General features: G+C 41.6%; 1 protein-coding gene across 2 annotated transcripts in view; it reads left to right on the top strand.

The window, feature by feature from the left end:
• Positions 1–19,281, top strand: part of PPP6R2 (protein phosphatase 6 regulatory subunit 2) — a 106,952-nt gene that overhangs the window by 769 nt on the left and 86,902 nt on the right. The window contains exon 2 of one of the 2 annotated variants that reach the window (XM_055808056.1): positions 5,381–5,458. The exons of the other annotated variant lie outside the window; for it this stretch is intronic. The gene's annotated coding sequence lies outside the window, so the exon portion shown is untranslated. The remainder of the gene's footprint in view (positions 1–5,380; positions 5,459–19,281) is intronic. 2 annotated transcript variants of the gene reach the window in all.

Below are 19,281 nucleotides of genomic sequence, written 5' to 3'. Positions count from 1 at the left end.
TTTGGGTATTTTTTTTTTTTTGGGGGGGGGGGGTCACGGGGACGTCGACCTGGTGGGAACAGGTAATGGGAACGTGGGGATTCGGGTGTTCGTGACTCATGCCTGGCCAGGGGGTAATTGCTGAAGCTGTTGGGAGAGGTGGTGGTGGCAAGGTCAGAGGCGGGGGTCAGGTGCCTGGGGGGACCTGCTGGCTTCGGGGCTGCAGGGCCTGGAGCCTGGGCGAGGGACCCTGTCAGCTTGGCTTGTGCAATATGTAAAAATAAATGTCCCTGTCCTGACAGAAACTGGGGTAGGAGTTGTAGCAGCAAACAGAATCACTACAACACATAATTTTACAGAAAGATGCTTTCTTGAAGAGGCTGACAAGGGCTCCCTTCTTAATTCGAAGGCCTTGTTTTGCACAAGTTAAAAAACCCAACAAACTAGGAAGTGAAAAAGAGAAACTGAGAGAACTTGGGAGAGGCCTCATATATTTCTTGTATCTTGGTCTCTCCCACTTAGTATTTTGAAAACTAAAGCTTGTTTTTATGATACACTTATTTTCTCTCTCAAGAAACAAAGGAGAAGGTTGTCATTCCAGTCCTGTCCAGAGCTACACTTTTGAAGCCAAGCACGTAATCAATTACTAGCAGATTTTTTGTTACAAAGCACTGTTTTAAGAATGATGGGAGAATGAACATTTATGATTTCTCTTATTACTCTGATACTTAAAAGCAAACAGTCTGCAAAAATGCTTCAGTGGTAAAAAAAAATCTGGTGGATGGTAGTATAGCAATTTCCATAGCAACCAATAGTGATATCATGGTAAGCAAAGTTAAATTTTGGAATGTGCAATAGGAACACACAATGATCTGTACTGGTTTGAGTGATAGCAATAAACGCTTGCTCAGGAGAAGACGACTGACTATCGGATAAGAACAGAATGGTTTGAAAGTGAAGGCCTACTTTGTTTTTCATGTGTTCAGTATGCAGACATTTCTTGTGACTTTTGTACTTCGTATTATGTTGCAAATCCAGGGACCTAGGACAACGTCCTGTCTAGAAATAGTGAAAAATTTGTAACGCTGCAGCAGCTTTCTGGGAAGAGCTTGGTCTGGAGCAGAACGGTATCAGACAGGTGGTGCAGAAAACTGCATTGAGGTTTTGGGAGGTACCTGCAAACCTCCAGACTTGTGAGAGAGTGGCTGATGTCAAGCATCTGTTCTGGGGCTGGCAGGGAGCACTGAAGCGTTCTGAATCTGGAATTCAGTAAAGGCTTGGTTGTGTTGCAGGAGGAACAGGTTGAATTTCTAAGTTGGTAGTTAAGAAATTGGAGGCTGTCAGAAAAGAAAACTATTGTTAAGAGCTTATGTTTTGGGTTTTTAGATTTTTTTTCTTAGTAAGTGAGTATCCTTGGTCCATGGGCTTAAAATTATTTTGGAAAACTCCAGGCTGCTGTCACAAGTGGTGTAGCCTGTTTTGCAGTGCTTCCCAATGAGGGATGGCTACAGCCCTTGTGGACCCCTTCTGCAGATGGGCCAACAGTGCTTCTGTGTGGGGCTCCCGCCCCCCCCCCCGCCTCACAGTTTGCTGGCTGGACTGGGAGTCAGCTGGAGTGAATTAAATTCACACTGTTCCCAAATAGCGAGATCCTGAGTTAGAAGGAGGAATTGTTTAGTTACGCTTCCCCTCCTCTTTGGTAGGGAGATATCCCCAGGTGTAGCTGATCATGTTTTTCCATGCTCTGTGGAAGGAACACTTCATTTGTGTTCTCCCCTGAGTTTTATTGGCTATCAGCTAAGGTGTCAAAGGGAAACCAAAACTGTTCTTCCCTGAGATACAGTAGGATGTCAGTGGTATGGAAGAATTTCAGGAAGGAAAGGTGTTATGTTTAAGGAGAGTTCAGGGCTGGGGAACAGAAATGAGCTTTCTTAACTCTGTGTTCCTGCTAATAAGGTGTGTAGAAGTGTAAGTGTAAGAGCTGTAGATTATATGTTAGGGAAAATGACTTCATGTACATAATCAAGTAGTATGTTTTCTTAACACAGTGGCTTGGAGTCTAAAGTGTTAGTGCCTGAAGGGCAGTAGCTAGAACAGTGTAATAAGCTCAGCCATAAAAATGGGCGAACTGGAATGCCAAGAAATAGAAGAGTATCTTGTTATAGTAAATATTTCTGAAACAATAGTAGAGTGACAAGAATAACTGGGAAACTTGGGTGTAAATGACACAGGAGAAACAGATGAGGTCAGCGAGTTGAGAGCTAAGTAGGAACTGAGTGGGTGACAGAACTTTTGAGAACTTTATAGGGAGGAGTACTTGTGGGAGGTCTTGTTTTGCTGGATGCAAAATCACTGAAAAACTAGTTGAGGAGAGCAGAGTTAATAGACTGTATTAATGAATGATGTCAGCTCTCCATCTGAGCAGTCAAATATGGAGCCACAGTTGAGAGCAGCAGTCTTTCACTCTTAGCCCTATTTATAGGGTAACACAGTTCTGTTCTTAATTACGTTTTATGGGCTGGGGAATCGGTTTGACTGTTTGTTACCTCCTTTTCACGGAAAATCTACAGATGTCAGTGGGTTTATGTAAGGATCAGGGAAAGAATGTGGCCTCTGTGTGACCAATAGTAGCAACAAAGGAACTGAAGTGTCTTCTTTGATTCAATATTATTAGAAGCAAAAGTATGTTGTCTTTTCTGTTCGCTGCTATGTTTTTAGGGTGCTTGTTTCTTTAATTGCACTTCTCTCTTTCCCTCTGGGCATCTGTATTCCTCCCACCATCCTCCCCTCCCCCTGTGATGGACTTCTCTGCTCCTGGTTTTAATCTACTAAACAGTCAGCAGTGCAATAACCAATATTGACATTATTATTACATGCCTTGGCTATTTTTACCTGCCTGTTAACTCTGGTATGGGGGGAAGCTCGGGCAAATAAATATTAGTTATCTTGGGAAATGAAGCTTTCATAGCTAAGGTTTAAAATCTCAGATTAAAAAAGCTCAGGTTTTGGTGGAATTTGAATGCAACACACGTGGCATACATGGTGTTTGGATCAGGTCTGCAAATGGGAAGTTTGACATTACTGGCTAAATTAACAGTGACGTTCTATCTTTTTGCTTATTAATGCCATTTAGTCCTAGATAAAGCTGAGACAGTGCAAGTAGTTACAATAATAAATGGCTACATAGCAATGCCTAAAGCCTAACTAAAATTGTCATCTTTGGCAGGGTTTGCTTCAAACCAAGCTCCATGTGGCACTGAGCTTCAGAAAGAGGGTTGTCAGCAAAATTAGGATGAGCCAGCTTAGGAGAACATAATGTCAAAAGAAGGAAGTTAAAATCATTAGCCTGAGCATGGAAGCTCTGCAGCTGTTGAGCTGTAACTGCTGACTGTTACTAATTTTCCCCTCTCAATTTCTCTTTATGTCTACCTGGTTTCTTGTTCTGGGCCTGAGCTGTAAGCTCTCTGGGGAATGGCCGTGCCTCAGGCGTGTGTGGTGCTTTAAGGACACAATCTTATCTGGACAGAAGGGGAAACCGGAAGGCATAGGAAAATAACATTATGGTTAAATGGCAAAGTTCAAGAAGTTATTTGAGCCAAATGGGCAGAGTAAGTTTCCTTGCCTAGGCAAAAGAAGAAAGTTCCACCACCTTTTGTTTTGGTAGGTGGCACAGTAGGCAATCTGCATGGTTTGCAAAGAAAACTTTCCAAACATATTGATTGTGTGAATTCAAGGTTTGTGTTCAGTTGGCAATGTCTGCTGTTCTTTCCAGTATGCCTATGCTAGTTGTCTCTATTTATTTTATTTTATTTTATTTTATTTTATTTCAGTTCTGCAGTTTGCTGATATTCAGAGCATTGTGGCCTGCAGTGACACTGGTATCTCTTAAGTCACTTTGATTCTGATTTTGCTGGGTAGAATTAGGAGCAATAGCAGGAAAAAAAAAAAAGCAGCAATAGCAAAAAACTGGCATTGCTTACTGGGAGAAGGACAAAAAAGTGTGAAGACTACAGTAGTGGAGATGGGCTTTCTTGCTGCAGCCTACAGGAAGGAAGAAGGAAATAGAACACAGGATACTTCAGTTTCAGTTTTGTCTTTGATTTCTCTACAGTAGACTTAATTATGTTAGCTGAGAAAATGCATGATGGGTATTCCTTGACATTTTGTGATAAGCGACTTAGATTCTCTTCTGCATAGCAATTTCTTCCTTTCTTTTCATTCCTTATAGTCATGCAAAACCTATAGATTGTTTTCAGCTTCTCACTTTCATGTGCGGTGGGGTGGGATGAGAAAGGTTGTGTTTCTTTAGATGTTTACTTTTCATTTTCTTTGTTCAAAAGATCCTCTGGTATACCATTTAATGTAATTCTTTTATGTTAAGACAGATTAATTTTTTTTTTAGAAGGATAATTGAGACTATAAGCTAACAGGTTGCAAATTGTATTCTGTCTGCCTGAGCCAGAGGACTAAGGGCGCAGTTCCACAGCGACATCAATGGGCCCGAGTCCAGGTTGCCATGTGTCGGCATTAATATTTGTGTGGTATGGCACCTCAGAAAGCTGAGTGGGCTGAGTGCTGACCCTTCTTGGAGGGAGCAGTTTTCAGCTGGATCAGCTTCCTCAACCAGCTTGATGTGTAGTTGCATAAACAACACTGACACAAGGGAGGATTGAGGAATGCATGACCCAGGAAGGATAAGAGTAGAAAGAGCAGGTCTCTTGCTGTCTGGATTTAAATAGGGTGTGGTTCAGTTTAACTAATCTTAAATTTGTTGTGCAACATTTTCCTGGTTTGTCCCTTTGTGTTAGTGCTGGTTCTGTACTTGCAGGGAGGCAGTCTGGCAGAAGACTACCTTCCCTTCCCCTGTTTGTTTTTTGCTGGTTTATTTTTCTGAACAGATGAGCACTGCTGTTGGAACATCTGCTGGGCAGTTTAAATATGAAGGGGTTGGGAGTAGTGGGGCTGCAGCAGTGTTAACAACAACAACAAAAAAGTGTTAACAAAAGCTGTGATTCCATGTTGGAATAAATCAAGCTAAGCTTAGTAAATAGAATATCCAGGTCATCCTCAGTCACAGAACCTCAGTTCCTGAGCCAGAGTACCCGATTAACAGTCAACAGATGCTCAATCAGCACTCTATTTAACAAATTAGAAAATACTTAATGATGGATTACAACTTAGTTCTGTTGCATGTTATCCTTATTTTTTTTAATTTGATATGGGAGATTGTTTTTCTTAGTGCTCAGTGGTTTTCTACTACTTTTGCATTCTCCCAGTCCTTTACTATATCACTTTTTAGCATTACATTGCTCGTGGTATATCCAAAATTTTATTTGATCTTATCTTTTTAAATGTCTTCCATGACTTTCTAAGCCTACCCCCCCCCAACGTTGTGTTTCAGACTCTGCCTTCACTTTCAAGGGGCTGGAGACCTCTCACCGAAGTTTGCACATCTATGATGTAAATGCCTGCTTCTGAGGTAACCATTTAGGATTCCTTTTTTTAGTCAATGGAGAGAAACATGCTTACTTGCTTTTGATGCAGAAGTCCAAAATAGAGCTGAGTTTTGCTGTAGAAGTGCTCGTTTCTCTTCTACTGCAAAGGGAGTCTGGGTGACTAATTCAGGTTAGTCATCCATAGTATAAATATCTACATGTTAGGTGAGACAGATCCTGCTGCAGAATACTCAACTTGATAGGCAAAGATTCTGATGGGGACCTTAGTGAGGTTGCCTTCACACCCTCGATGGATTGTGAGGTGAATGAGACATTAGATACGTTTTGCGGTGTGCAGTGCCCATAGCTCTGCTTGATGAATCTCCTTCCTCTTTCATAGCTGACTGATAAGTTTGAGGTTGAAAGCAGTGTCTATAAATGATCCAGAATCATATGGTTATCTATTTAAAATCAATAGAATAAAACAAACTTAAGTTTTTGTCATGTATGTGACCAGCACAGTTGATTTTCCAGATTCTCTTTGAGATGTACGGATGCTACCCAGTGGAGTAGCTGGCTATGTTGTGTTTTCTGCCTAGCTGGGGTCATGAATAAGCAGAAAGTTCCATGGTGCAGAAGACAGGATTTCTCCATATCTCTTCAGTACTTAGTATGAAGAGGACTCTAAGCTGAAAAGAAGTTTTTCACTGTTTTAGTAAATGTAAAATACTGAGTTTTCCCCTTGTACTCTCTCTAAAGACTATTTAATTATGACCAGTCTTAGAGACTGCTATATGTCCTGAGTTTTGTGAAGACTCAAGGATGAAGTAGCAGAGTAGTTTACAAAAATATGAAGGGGCTTGAGGATGCCAAATTTTGCAGACAGGCATGTAATGTTTTAGGGATGGGATGCCAGGAACAAATGCATGTTTGATTTCATTGATGTTACACTGTACCCACTGTTTCCTCTTACAAAATAGGCAGCTAATTTCATTACTTCTGTTTTTCCTGTTACTTCTGTCATCTTTGTTCTTACTAACTGTAGTCCCTATAAAATAACTGTTACAAGTAATTAGTGTTCATATCTGTGGTGCTTTCAGTGTGGCAGCCTTCATCCAGTGTATCCGTGGCCTTTCCAGTCCTGTCTTTCCCCTCCATTTTAAATAACAGCACTGCTAAGGAATGTTGTGTCTTGCAGAAAAAAACCTCACTGCTTCATCTTCACTTTTCACGAGTGAAATTTTTTGCTCAATTGAAGTGAGCTTGTAAGTGCTGTTTTATAAAATACCTGGAAGAAAATGTTGGAATGAAGTGGTGCAGTTCCCAAGAACAAAACTTTTATTTTTAGTCCTAGAAGAGAACAGCAAGTAGAAATATTAGTGTATACTTGTGGTTTGGATATATGCTTGAGTTTTTACAAGGAACTGTGAAGTGAAACAGGATCACCTAGTAGTCACAGTAGACATTTGCCATGTGAGGAAAATACTGTTGCGTAATTGTGGTTTGTTGGTAGAGGTGGTTGCCTGTGCCCTGGTCATGAATATATTATTTCGGGAAAAGCAGAAACTTTACCAAATCACTGACAACCAAACAACAGACCTAGTGTTTGGAGAAGCAGGAAGATCTCAAAGGCAGTTGATAAAAAGAAACAGTCTTCCACTGACCTATGCCTTTAAGCTTTAATATGAAAGGCAGTTCTTGCTGGAAGGGAGTCACTACAATTTATTGGCCGGTTTAGACTCTGGCTGCCTAATGGGGAAGAGATGGGGGAAGACCGGACAGTGTTGATGAAAGGTCTGTGAAAATTCATCTCAGTGTGTGAAGTAATAAGCCAAAATAGCATTGGAAGTATAATTATTGGAATGGATGCTATGCCTGAAAATGCAAAATATTATGTGTGTTACTGTTAAAGACAATTTTGAGGTATGTGATTAAAGAAAATAGCAGGGCAGAGAAGATAAAAACCATACTGGGTAATGTGCTATATTTTAATAAAGCAAGGGGAAGTCTGGTATTATGTGTGGAGTTCTAAATGTATTTCTTGTTCACAGTTTTTGGTGTATGTAACTTGTCAAGCTTGATGTCAGGGATATTGATTAGGCCAAGGGTTACTGTGTTTTATGTGTTAAATAAGAGGGGAGAACATTTGTTTATGTGTAATGATGAACACTACTTTGATACACTGTGAAGTATACTGATGGGATTGAGAGAAGACCCTCCTCATGCTCCTGTAGCCCCACGTTGTCTTTCCTGTACCTCATTCCGAGGCAGCAGATGCTGCCTGCTGTCAGGGACTGAATGCCACAAACTGTTTCTCTACAGTGGTATTTCATAATTGAAGCCCTAGGAAGCTTCCCTTTCCCTTACCACTTCTTTGCTCTTACTTGGACTGATGCAGAAGTGGAGGGAAATTTAGCTTAGGCTCCTGACGTTATGCCTGCACCATGTGGCTGAATGCGATGCAGAGAGATCTATGGACGAGTTGTAGAGGTGGGAGTCCTGTTGCCTCGCCTCTGGCTCAGTGCAGCACCGATGTGCCTTCCCTGTTTTTGAAACTTGAGCTGGTATCTCTGTACAGCATTGTATGGCACATGTAAATGTACTGGCTTGCTAAATTGGGAGGGACATCTCTTAGTATGGTGCTTTATCTTGCTCTTCAGATATAGAAACAACAAGAGCATTATTTAAAATGTCACTATGGCATTTTCCAGCTGAGGAAAAAACCTCAACATATCACACCTCCAGAATTTGTAGAAAGCAAAAGGAACTCTTGTCTTTAGAAAGGACCAGTAGTCTTCTGTATTCTTCATAGTTGTCAGGTTGTAAATTAACTGGAAGATATTTCACTTGAGCAGGGTTGCTGGTGAGACCCACTGAGGTGCTGGGTGCTCTGTGAATATTACAATGGCAAGTGCTTTCGGCACTGGAGAGGATGCTTGGCTTTGCAACAACGGGGCAGACGTTTCTGCTGCTTATAGTGTGATTTGCTTAAAACTCAATTTCCAACTTGGGAATTATTATTCAAATAGATTTGGAGTGTTATATGCAAATTAATATTTTGCCATGACTCCTTGTAACAATATTTAGTTGCAACACCAAGCAAACTTGAACAAAAAGTTTTATGGTAGTCAGAGATGATCACTAAGATGATACTTTATTCCTGTAGCGATCATAATTTGCATTCTCTGAGGTATTTATAGAGATGAAGAGTACCTACTGATGATCTTTTGTGCAAGATTGATGGTAATTTATTTTCCCAAAGTTTATAACGATCCCTAGAAGTCTTTATTAATCTTGGAAAAATAAATGTCATTCTTTTCAGTCACGTGAAATCTTCACCTTTTTCTTTTACAGATTTAGTGCTTTTTATTAGTGTTTTGGATTATGATTAAGGCCATTTAGTTACAGTGTGAATGACTTCTTAGAATGTGTGATTAAAGCCATAATTTGACATGCATTTAAGCTGGCACTACTGCTGAAAATCTATCCGCTTCTTGCTGCTGCTCATACCCATTCATCCCTTTTCTGCCCTCCCTCCTGGCTGGCACAAGCATTTGTGCAGCAATGTTGTGAAGCATTTTGCGGGAGTGATCCAGTTGAAATTTTCCATCCAGTATTAACAGAAAAAAGGAAAACTTTTTTTTTTTTTTAGCAGTGCAGGTTTAAATATATGGCAAACTGTGGCCTAAAATCATGATCACGTGATTCTGGTTTGTGATTTGAAGAGCAACCTGAGCTTTAATGTTTATTTGTCCGGGTAAAGCCCATTGAACTCTGAAGGGTGAGTCTGAGACTTCCAAATGATTGTTTTCCTTTTAAGATGTTTTATGACGAGTGAAGCTTAGCCTATAAATACAATTCAGGTGGTGCTGTGCAGGGGAAACAGGTTGGTGGTCCGTTGTCATACATAAGATTATTTTTTTTTCTTTTCTTCTGAAGTGTCTTAGTATTCATTTTAACTGTAGAACTACTTAAACTTTGTGTGGACTGTGTCTATATGATGTCCTGGAAGATGAAGGAAATTGAAAATATATGTTGTTTAATATCCTGTTGTAAGGCTCTGGTTTGTTACGGTTTTGGCAAAGCGATACTATGCCTTGTTTGCATGTAGCTTGCTTGGTAGCACAGGGCAATGTCAGAATATTCTGGTAAAAACTGCAGCATGCAAAAGGCTGAACTGTTTTTACGTAGATAAAGGCACATGCGTTTTTGAAGCTTTGAATTTGTATAAAGGACCATTAAAGGAATGTAAGCAGTTGTTTTTCTTGCTCATTTGAGGACATCGTGATACCGATAAAATAGATGTATCTGAAATGTACAGCTCTTGATCTCCTTGTAAAGCACAACAGGAAATGTTAGTTTGCAAATGCTTCTGCTTTGCTATCTAATAGTCTGAGCGGAATGATGTTTCTTTTGTAGTAATGCCTTATTCTGTGTGTGCGGCAACAAATAAAATACCTAGGGTCTGTAGATCAATGTGGTAAATGACTTCAACAAACTGGGTTTTCTGAAAAAAGGTGCTGTGTGCCCCAGTAAACGCCAGCATCTTACTTCTGAGATGCTAATCTAATTAATAATAATTATTTCTGAAGGTTTTAACTGTGGTGATCCAGGAAAAAATATAATATGTTGCTTAAACAACATGTAGTAAACAGTCTCAGTGGCATCAAAGTCTTGTTTACTAATGTAAGCAGTGCAAGGGAATGAGGAGTGGAGTGTCTGAGGAGTCCTGCAAGAGATGTAAATCAACACTTAAAAAAACCCCATGATTTTGTTTTGCTTGTTTAATAATGATTGCGTGTTAGCTTTTTAATATTCAAATCAAGTTGCAAATCTTACACTTAAAGGTTGATCTTTAAAGTGAAGCACAGAAATCCCCCTGGGGTTCCTTGAAGATGCTGCTGCCCTGCTTTCATGGGGGAGACAATGTAAATGGAGAGTAGTAGCTGAAAATATTTGACTAGTCATCTTGTTAAATTATTAGTGATTGGGTGAAGTGCAGGGTAAAAATCGGGATACCTATGCCCTTATAGATAATGTGAAGCTGCTAGGCTGTGGAGTTTATTTCTTTGGTGTGTGCTTAGTTCCATACGCTTTTGATTTACCTAGAAAAAACCCCACCTTTTGTGTGCACTTATGTTCACAGTGCATTTGGTATATTTTTCTGTCTAGCTTTTTCCTGCATTTTTTGAAGCACTGCAGTTCCTTCCTTGGCTGGGTGTGTTGAATTTAATTAAAAATGTAACATTTAAATAAAGAAGTCGTGCAACTTTTGTCCTTAGCATGGGGTAGGGCATCAATTAGAAGGCTGTTTAACTAGATACTAGATGAGGATAAAGTTGATCATCAAAACAAAGTACTTCTTGATATCATCTCTTTATTAGGAAACTTCAGAAGCATAGAATAATTAGAAGTAGCTCTTAATTTTGTGTGCATATTTGTACAACAGACAGGCCTTCATAATTTTTTGCCTACAGCAGTTTTTTATTAAAAGAAAAAACCCAACACAACCCTTACTGTGCTGGTAGACCAGACTTTGCAGTACTTGTGATTTACTGTTTTGTCCAAGGAATGTAAACGTAGATGTCTCTTCCATTTGTCAGTTAGATGTTAAGAAAAAAAAAGAAGAAATTCATATTGCTAGTTCAGAAGAGAAAAACAAAAGGAGGCTCTTGGCTAACTGGTGAAATACTATTTTGGTTAAGAATAAATTTAACTGAGAATTATATCTAAGTGTTTTCCAGTCACCAGCTTGGACTAAGCAATCTCTCAGGAAGCTGAAACGCATCTTTATTATATGGTAACATTTGAAGTTTAACAGAATCCTTTGTTTAGTGTTTCCATCTTCTTCCCAATGTGTTTGCTGTGACTGTGCACCAATGGGAGTGCCCCTTGTAGTACACGTGCCCTCCAAGGTCATATACAGTTTCTGAAGCGTGGTTTGGGGCAGAGATTTTCCCCTGCTGTTTTCTGATGCTGCGGTTGGGCAAGAGAGTCACAAGGCAAACCCTGAACAACGTGGCAGGAGAGTGCAGTGCCAGAATGCTGCAAAGACAACTGTTAAGGGAAAAGAAGCTGCAGGTACCATGGCAATAGGAGTGTGTTAAGAGCTGGCTGGACTGCCCGCAGGGTGGGTGTATGCAGCAGGTATGGCACAGGTGTCCATGTTGGGAAGTGTAACTGTTGCTGAGTATACAGTGCTGGATTCAGTAGTACTGAAACACTAAAATCCAGATACTGAATCTTTCCTGAAAATGCCATTAATAAAGTGTATTTTGGCCTTTGCTTAATTGGTACCACAGGGTTGGGATACCAGGTTGCTGTAGTGTGAAAAATTTTAGTTGGGAGATTTGACTCTTCTCATTGTTCAGGAGGCATTTGCTTGTGTTTGGCAGGATGATTACCTGTTTTTTCCTTTTTGAAGTAGCTGAAGCTTGGAAGGCAGAAGCAGATGCCTGCGCTGGAGCTCAGGGGTGCACTGCACTCACTAGAGGAAGCTATTTCCACTCCAGAATACCTTGACAGGCCATTCTGCCATTCAGACAAAGCTTTGCTGGCCTTCTGCTCTGAAAGTGGCCTACAGGCAAAATACTATTTTGTTTTTTGTTTTTGTTTTTTTAAAATATATTTTTCCCCTCCCAGAGATGCTTCCTTCACCTGTACAAAACAGAAGCTTCTGACTGACTGTTCACCTCTGAAGGTTATGAGACTTTGAGGGGGTAGAAGGAAGATGAAGTATTGAAATACTGATAAACTAAGTCCATGTTTTTTTTCACTAAGACTGAAACATGCTATAAGATACTTAAAACCTGTGAAAACTAGTATTTAGGTTACCCCAATATGAAGATAAAAGCTAACTACAAAGCTAACTGAGTACAATAGAGACAATTTATAATTTTGTATGCTTAGTTGTAGGAGGGAATAAAGGCTGTAATTCATTTCTGTGTTTTATGTTCTTGAGACTTTGATGTGTACATGTGCAGTCAGAGCTTGGCAGAAGTTGCCAAGATCATAAGAGTTTTATGTCCAGTGGGATGTGCGTGCTAACTGGTGTGTGTGTGGACAGTTGCTGGAGCCATCATTGACTCTGAGGACTCTAGTCTGTCCTGCTTTGCCTTTTATTCAGAGTTTATAAAAAAGGTTTGGGCAAATGACCGAGGGAAGGGAACAAAGGGAATAGTGATGAATCAGAATATATTTATATAAAATTGTGATGTTAAAATAGTTGTTTTGTTCATGCCCTGCAACTTTTAAAGGTGTTCTGAAACTGCAGCGATGCCTCTTGCAGAGTTCTGTAGAGAGCCCTTTATAGACAGTGTCCCTTGGCTTTATTTTCACTAAGCCTATAGCTGGTTGTTTCCAGTGAAGATGAGCACATTGCATGGTCTTCGTTTGGGAACAGAGAAGGTTGGTTTGGACTCATTCAGGCTGCTGTGTTAAGGACAGCCGGTCAGCTCACCTTAGTTGCTCATCTTACTGCAGCTACTGCTTGTAAAATTGCATTCTTACACCTAAAAGGCCTACTTCAGTTTGCTATGTGAACTGTTATTTATTTCACAGGCTGTGACCCAAACCTTGGATTCTGTTTTTTTCATGGCTTTGTGCTTTGTCTTTTGTTGTAGAAGCTACAGTTTGTGTGGCACAGTTTCTGTTGGAGCAGGTTTGCCTAAATGTTTGATCTTGGGAGATTAAGGCTCTGTATACCTATAGAAGACAGATTTGTGTCTTTTACTCTTATGCTTTGGACTTCATTGCTTGCAACAGATCGTACTTAAAATAATGCCTATCCATGTTAGCATTACTCATGAAAGCATGTGGAGCATGTCAGATAACGCTCCATAACATCTATTTTTGTTGTTGGGTTGATGTGACACTTTCATGCTTGATGAGGGACTGACGTAAAGCCTGCCAAGACTTGGCTTTCAAAGGGTGTCTGCAAGTAGGTTTCTAGAGAGAAGAACATTCTTTCAGGTGAGAGGCTCCTCTGTCATAAGTTTGAATTTTCTGTTACCATCAAAGATAGCATGACTACCAAGGGCAGGCATGATACCAATTTGAATTTAGAGCAGTGCATAGTGATGGAGTCTTAAGTCTTTCCAAATTATAGATTAGGTGGGCTAGAAAGAAGTAAAATGTTGGTGAAGAGGCGTTCTGTATTTCCTGCCTTTAACTTTCTATTTTTTCTTTTGCCTTCTTGTGGCTCTGTGGATGGCTACTTCACAAGAGAAGTGTAGCTGGTAGGAAGGGGATATGTGACTGCCTGAAAGGGATTTATTTGTTCTCCGTGTAGTGGTGGGCTTCAGCAGCTCCAGTGCTTATTAGATACGGCAGGAAATCCCCAGTCCTGCTTTAGTTGTCTGGAGAACCTCAGACCGCTCAGGTATAATTTCATAATAATCTAGAAAAATCACTTCTTGAGCTGTAGTATTTATTTATGTAGCAAGCTTTTTTTTTTCCTCCGTTGGGGTTTTTCACCGTTATTCATGCCTTGTGTGAATGTGAGAGGAATTGATAGAGGTCTTTGATTTAATCTTGGCTGTGTTATAAGATGAACAAGGAAATTTTTTATCAGCATTGTTTCATCTTGGGAACAAGCACTGAGAGTGTATTCCTAAAGAGTCTGAATTAGGATTCTAAAGAGGTTGAGAGCAAGCTCTAGAAAAAAAATGAGTAGCTTGTGGTTCTCTTCCCCTGACAGACTGCAATGTAGATTCTGAGCATTTTGAACCCAAAGAAGAGTAGATGGCTGTAAGTCATCTATTACCTGTATTGTGGGTGTAATTCAGCAGCATGGTGCCGCATCCAGGCTCTGCTGGAATGGGGCTTGTCATCCTGTACCATCTCCACCTATGTTAGGTTGCTGATAGTGATGGGTTCATGGAGCTGGAAGGTGAGGCCAGGATGGTGATGGGACAGGAGGTATGGGTCATGGTGAACTGCAGCGGTAGGTAGAGGCAACAGGTGACAGCCAAGAACCTCATACTGGGGACAGGCAATTGCAGTAGGGTGTGAAGGGATGGCAGCCTGGGGTGCGGCTGTGCAAAGCAGGTGTATAGCATCGATGCTTCAGTACCAAAAAGTTGGAAGTAGTGTGATGCAGAATACTGTAACACAGGTAGTCTGTGTAGTGGAAGCAGCTGCAGGTCTTTTGACAGGTCACAGCAGTGAAATCCTCAAGAAACCAAAGTGGTGTGTGCAACAGCAGAAGAAAAGGAACTGCTGAGTGCTGTTAGTGCACAGGGCCTTAGCAGGTGGAGAGAACTTGAGGTATTGAAATACATTCAGAAGATGCTAACATCAGATGCATGCTCTCTGCAGTGTAGGTTAAAACATCATCAAGACTTCTATGAGTTTGTCCAGGCTAAAATCCCTTCAAACACAACAGCTGGTGATAGATAGGAACTGGAGAAAGAGTTATTTCAAAGATACTGTTTGTGCCTGGAGTACATTCTTCAGTTGTCCTGAATGGATTCAGTAACAACTTGTTCCTTGTTTCTGCTCTTAAATGCATAATACTGTTCTGGTCACCTCCAATGCAGAGCTGCAGTTGTGAAGTGCCTGCATCCTCAAAAGCTTGATTCTTCCCTCTTTGAATGATGCATGCTTACTTCTCCCTTGATAAAAAACAGCACATCTTCTGGAAGGATGCATTTAGAATCCTAATTCAGACTCTTTAGGAATACATCTGGGATGTGCTGTGTGACGCACAGCTGTGAGGAGTGCTTAACAGACCTGCAGTGCCAACAGAGGGACCTCAACAGATGGGAGAAATGGGCCAGCAGCAGTCTCATGAAGTTCAGCCAAGGGAAATAATGCAAGCCCTGCCCCTGGGGAGGGATAATCCCATGTGCTGCCAGTACATCCTGGGGTGAGCAGCTGCAAAGCAGCTCTGCACTGAATGGCCTTCGGATCTTGGTGGCCCCAAGGCTGGCCAGGAGCCCGCAACATTCCCTTGCTGTAAAAGTGACCAGCAGCCCTCTGGGGTGCATTGTGGAGAGTGTTGCCAGTGTGTCAGTATAGGTGATCCTTCCCATCTGTTCAGCGCTGGTGGGGTCACATCTGGAGTTCTGGGACCTGTGCTGGGTTCCCCAGGACAAGACACATGGACATAGTGGAGAATGTCCAGCAGAGAGCCACAACGTTGATTAAGTAATTGGAGCATTCTCCACTTGAGGAGAGGCTGGGAGAGCTGGGGTTGTTCATCCTGGGGAAGAGATGGCTCAGGGGGGATCTCATCAGTGTGTGTAGATCCCTTGTGGGGGGAGTGAAGATGATGCAGCCAGGCTGTCCTCAGTTGTACCCAGAGAGGACAAGAGGCAGCAGGCCTTGAAATAATGGCAGAATGCCTGAACATAAGAAAACATGTTTTTACTGCGACAGTGGCTGAATCCAGGCTGCCCAGAGATGTGGTGGGGTCTCCGTCTTTAGAGATGTTGAAAACCTGCCTGGATGCTGTCCTGGGCAGCCAGTACCATCTGACCCCACTTTGAAAAGCAGCAGGTTGGACTGGATGATCTCTGGAAGTACACTTCTATCTCCTCTGTTCTGTGGCTGTCACTGTTACAGGAAACTGCTGGCTTGTGTCCTCATCAAGGTAAAAGCTGCCAAGCTGTAAAGGGTGCTGTGCATAACTGCTCTTAATTTGCGTGAAGCTGCCATGCCTTTGTGTTGTGGAGTCTCTTGAGCTTTACTGTACAGAGCAGCAATCGCTTCAGGATTATTGCATGCCCTGAGACCGCTGTTGGGTTGTAGCCCTCAACAGGGACAAGCCGTTGCCTTTGCTTGCATTGTGTTTTGGCATAAGAGTCCACGATGCTTCTGGACGCACGTGTGTTGTCTCCTATCGCAGTGCGAGCCCTGGCACCTGCTGAGGATGGTCTGTGAACTTGTCGGTGCAGCTGTCGCAAGCCCAGGGTTACGCAAGTGTCAGCATCCAGTTCTGTGGGATGTACCACAGTGCATAAAACAATACAGTTGCTCTTTACATACATCTGTTTGTTCAAAAACAGTCTGAATCGTTCTTGCGGTATGTCCCTAGTGAGTACATGCCAGATCAGAGTCAGTACTGCAGAGAGTGGTTGATGGTATTTTTTTCTTTGTATTTCCTGGCTTTTGCAGAGTTAGCATTAGCTGTGCTGTCATTTGCCAATTAACTCTGTATCAATTTCAGTTTTGGATTAGGCTTAATGGACTGGTTCCATGGTAGTCCATATGCTTGCTGATTTTCTTTTAAGCTACCTCGGGTGGGAAATACTCTTCACAGAAAAAAGGAATTGAGTTTTCTATCTGAATGTGCCCCAACTGTCAGAGGGAAAGTGAAGAAAATGAGGATGTAGAAAATGGGAATAAGGAGGACAGGCCCTTCACCCAGAAGCATCTTCTAATCAGTGTGCCATTTGGTTTGGTGGTGGATGCTTTTGCATCTACAAATAGCAGTAGTGGTGCCTGGCCTCTCTGGGTCAGCCAAGTCCTATGAGGTGGTGGAGGATGTTTTGCAATGTTGGGCAAGGTCTGAGTTTGGCACTTTTCTCAGCCTTCCTGAGGCTGTGCAGAGTGTGGGGTAGCCCTGGCTCTCCAGGGGCTCAGGTGTGGAAACGTGCTCAGTGGCTGCTGCAGGCTGGCATAGAGGCTTTGAAATTATTTTCTGAGATCTCAATAAAATTTCTAAATAGAACTTGCTTCCAGCAGGAGAACATGGTTTAAGATACTGCTGGAAGCAAGTGGAAAAAAGCCTTGAAGAAGGCTGTGAATGCTTAAGGAAACATGTCAGATTTCTGCACAAACTCAGTGTGCAGAACTGGGGGAACACAGTGAAACTTCACCTTCCACTTGCCAGCCGTAGTTCAGTTTCAGTTGCAAGCAAATTGGGAACAACCTCGCTATCCCTGTTCCTGCCTGTCCTTTTCCTCCTTAACCTGAAATACCTATTTGGATAATATGAAGACTTTCTTTAGGAAGGGAGACTTCTGGTCACCAGACAGCTTTTCTTCTGCAGAGGTGTTATGTGGTATGTGGATGATGTTTGTGAAGTGATCTTTTTAAATTGAGAAATGTGTTTTGTTTTGTTTGTTAAAATGGTAATAAAAGAATGGCAGAAGTGAGACCAAGCATCTTTATAGTTGGTAAATTTACTTATTGCTGATTCCTTCTGGCACGTTAGGCTTATGTGAAAGACTGCCCAGGAGATCTGTAGCCTTTTCATTGGTGCAAAACATGCTACTTTTGGAGCTCGCCAGACACATTTCTTCTGGCTGGTTAGCCAGTAACTCTCTTAGTAGGTACCAAACAACTTAGTAGTGCTCCTTTACACTTTTTTCTTTTTGTCTACGCACACCCACCCACCCACCCCAGCTTCCCAAAAACCTGAGGCCTAGGAGTGTGCTCCTTAGCAGCAGGCTGCCAAAGCCTTCTTGGAGAATTTGGAACCAGACACTTTTTTCCGTTTAGTCTGAAAAGTTGTTTCTCTGGTAGTACAAAAAGAAATGTTCTCAGAGCTCTTGTTATGCAAGTTGAATTTCAGAGAAAATGGCATGCAAATAGTCATCAGTATAATTGGGAAGCTCCTTTCTAAAAAATCATTAAGTTGGTGTTAAGTGGTAGTACACATCAGGAGCCTTGCTTGCAATATGACTAATTCCAGAAAGAGCATTGCTTTTGCCACATGCACAGCTGACATACCTTAGAAGTAAGATTTCTGGAAAGAGCATGTTTCTCTTTTCCCCTGTTTGCAACATTATTTCTGTGCATATTCTTTATGGATTTTTGTTATTTTGGTACCTTGCATGTATCTTACACAGGATCATCTGTTCAGGTGGCATCCTAAAATGCTTATATAGAAGTAAGAAAGACATTCTTCCATTTTTCTGTTCAGTTCTTAGCAATAAAAGCAAGCAAGAACAGGGATGATATTCTAGAGGTGTAAACAGTGTGGCATGTTTTTTTACTCTGAGTTTTTGACTTTCTTTTGCAGGAATGCCATTCACCACAGTTCATTAGAGTAGTAACTTGAAGCACTTTTCAAGACAGTGCTCGTCGTTTCATGAGGTGTCCAGTGAGGCTTATCTCCTTTCATTTGCAGGTTTGGTCACTAAATTACTATGCGCTGGACCCTGTAAATGCACTTCTGGGAAAGAGTGAAGAATCTTGAAAACTGGTGATATGCTTGGGGTTCCCGGGTGTAGCTGTATTGCTAGCATGTTGAACGGATGTCAGATCTGGTGTAAGGAGGTGGAGGTTGTGTGTTTTTGTAAGCCCAGCCGTGAGTCTTTTAAGACTGGGGAAGTTAAGTTGAGCAGTCTTCATAGTTCAGTTGTTTGGTGGTTGTTTATGAATTCAGTGCTGAGTTATGATGTTCAGATTGCATTGTCTGTGGGTATGTATAGAAAAATGACGTGACTGTAGTTTGTTGTCCATGCATTTGATTAGGCTTGGTGTCCTGTTAGACTTCTGTAGGAGTTTGTGCCTTTTTGGCACAGTCTTTTGAGAATGCTTGGTGATGTCCTGGGCACTAAATTCATAAGAGCAGCTCCCAGCCTGAGGTGTTTACTGCCTTGCTGGATTTTTCCTGCCTCCTTGGCACCTTAAGCTGGCACGCCAAGGGCTTAGGTGAGCAGTGGTGCTCACAAGGGAAGAGATGGTGTAGTGTGAATTCAGAGATTGGCTTCAGCTGTTGTAGAGCTGTAATTCAGAAGGCTTGTTTTAGTTGGGGCAAGTACTGGATACAGGATTAAATTATTTCTCATGTGCGTTTTTCCTCTCACTGTGACAAATGTAAGGCGTTGCATGTGCTATTGAACGAATAAATGGGAACCACTGACAGCCCTGTTTTTATTTTTGCAAATGATGGGATGGGTGAAAATAGAGGACA

This window comes from Falco peregrinus, chromosome 6 (assembly GCF_023634155.1).
Source record: "Falco peregrinus isolate bFalPer1 chromosome 6, bFalPer1.pri, whole genome shotgun sequence".
Taxonomy (NCBI): Eukaryota; Metazoa; Chordata; class Aves; order Falconiformes; family Falconidae; genus Falco; species Falco peregrinus.
This window is presented reverse-complemented; position numbering and strand designations above follow the sequence as displayed.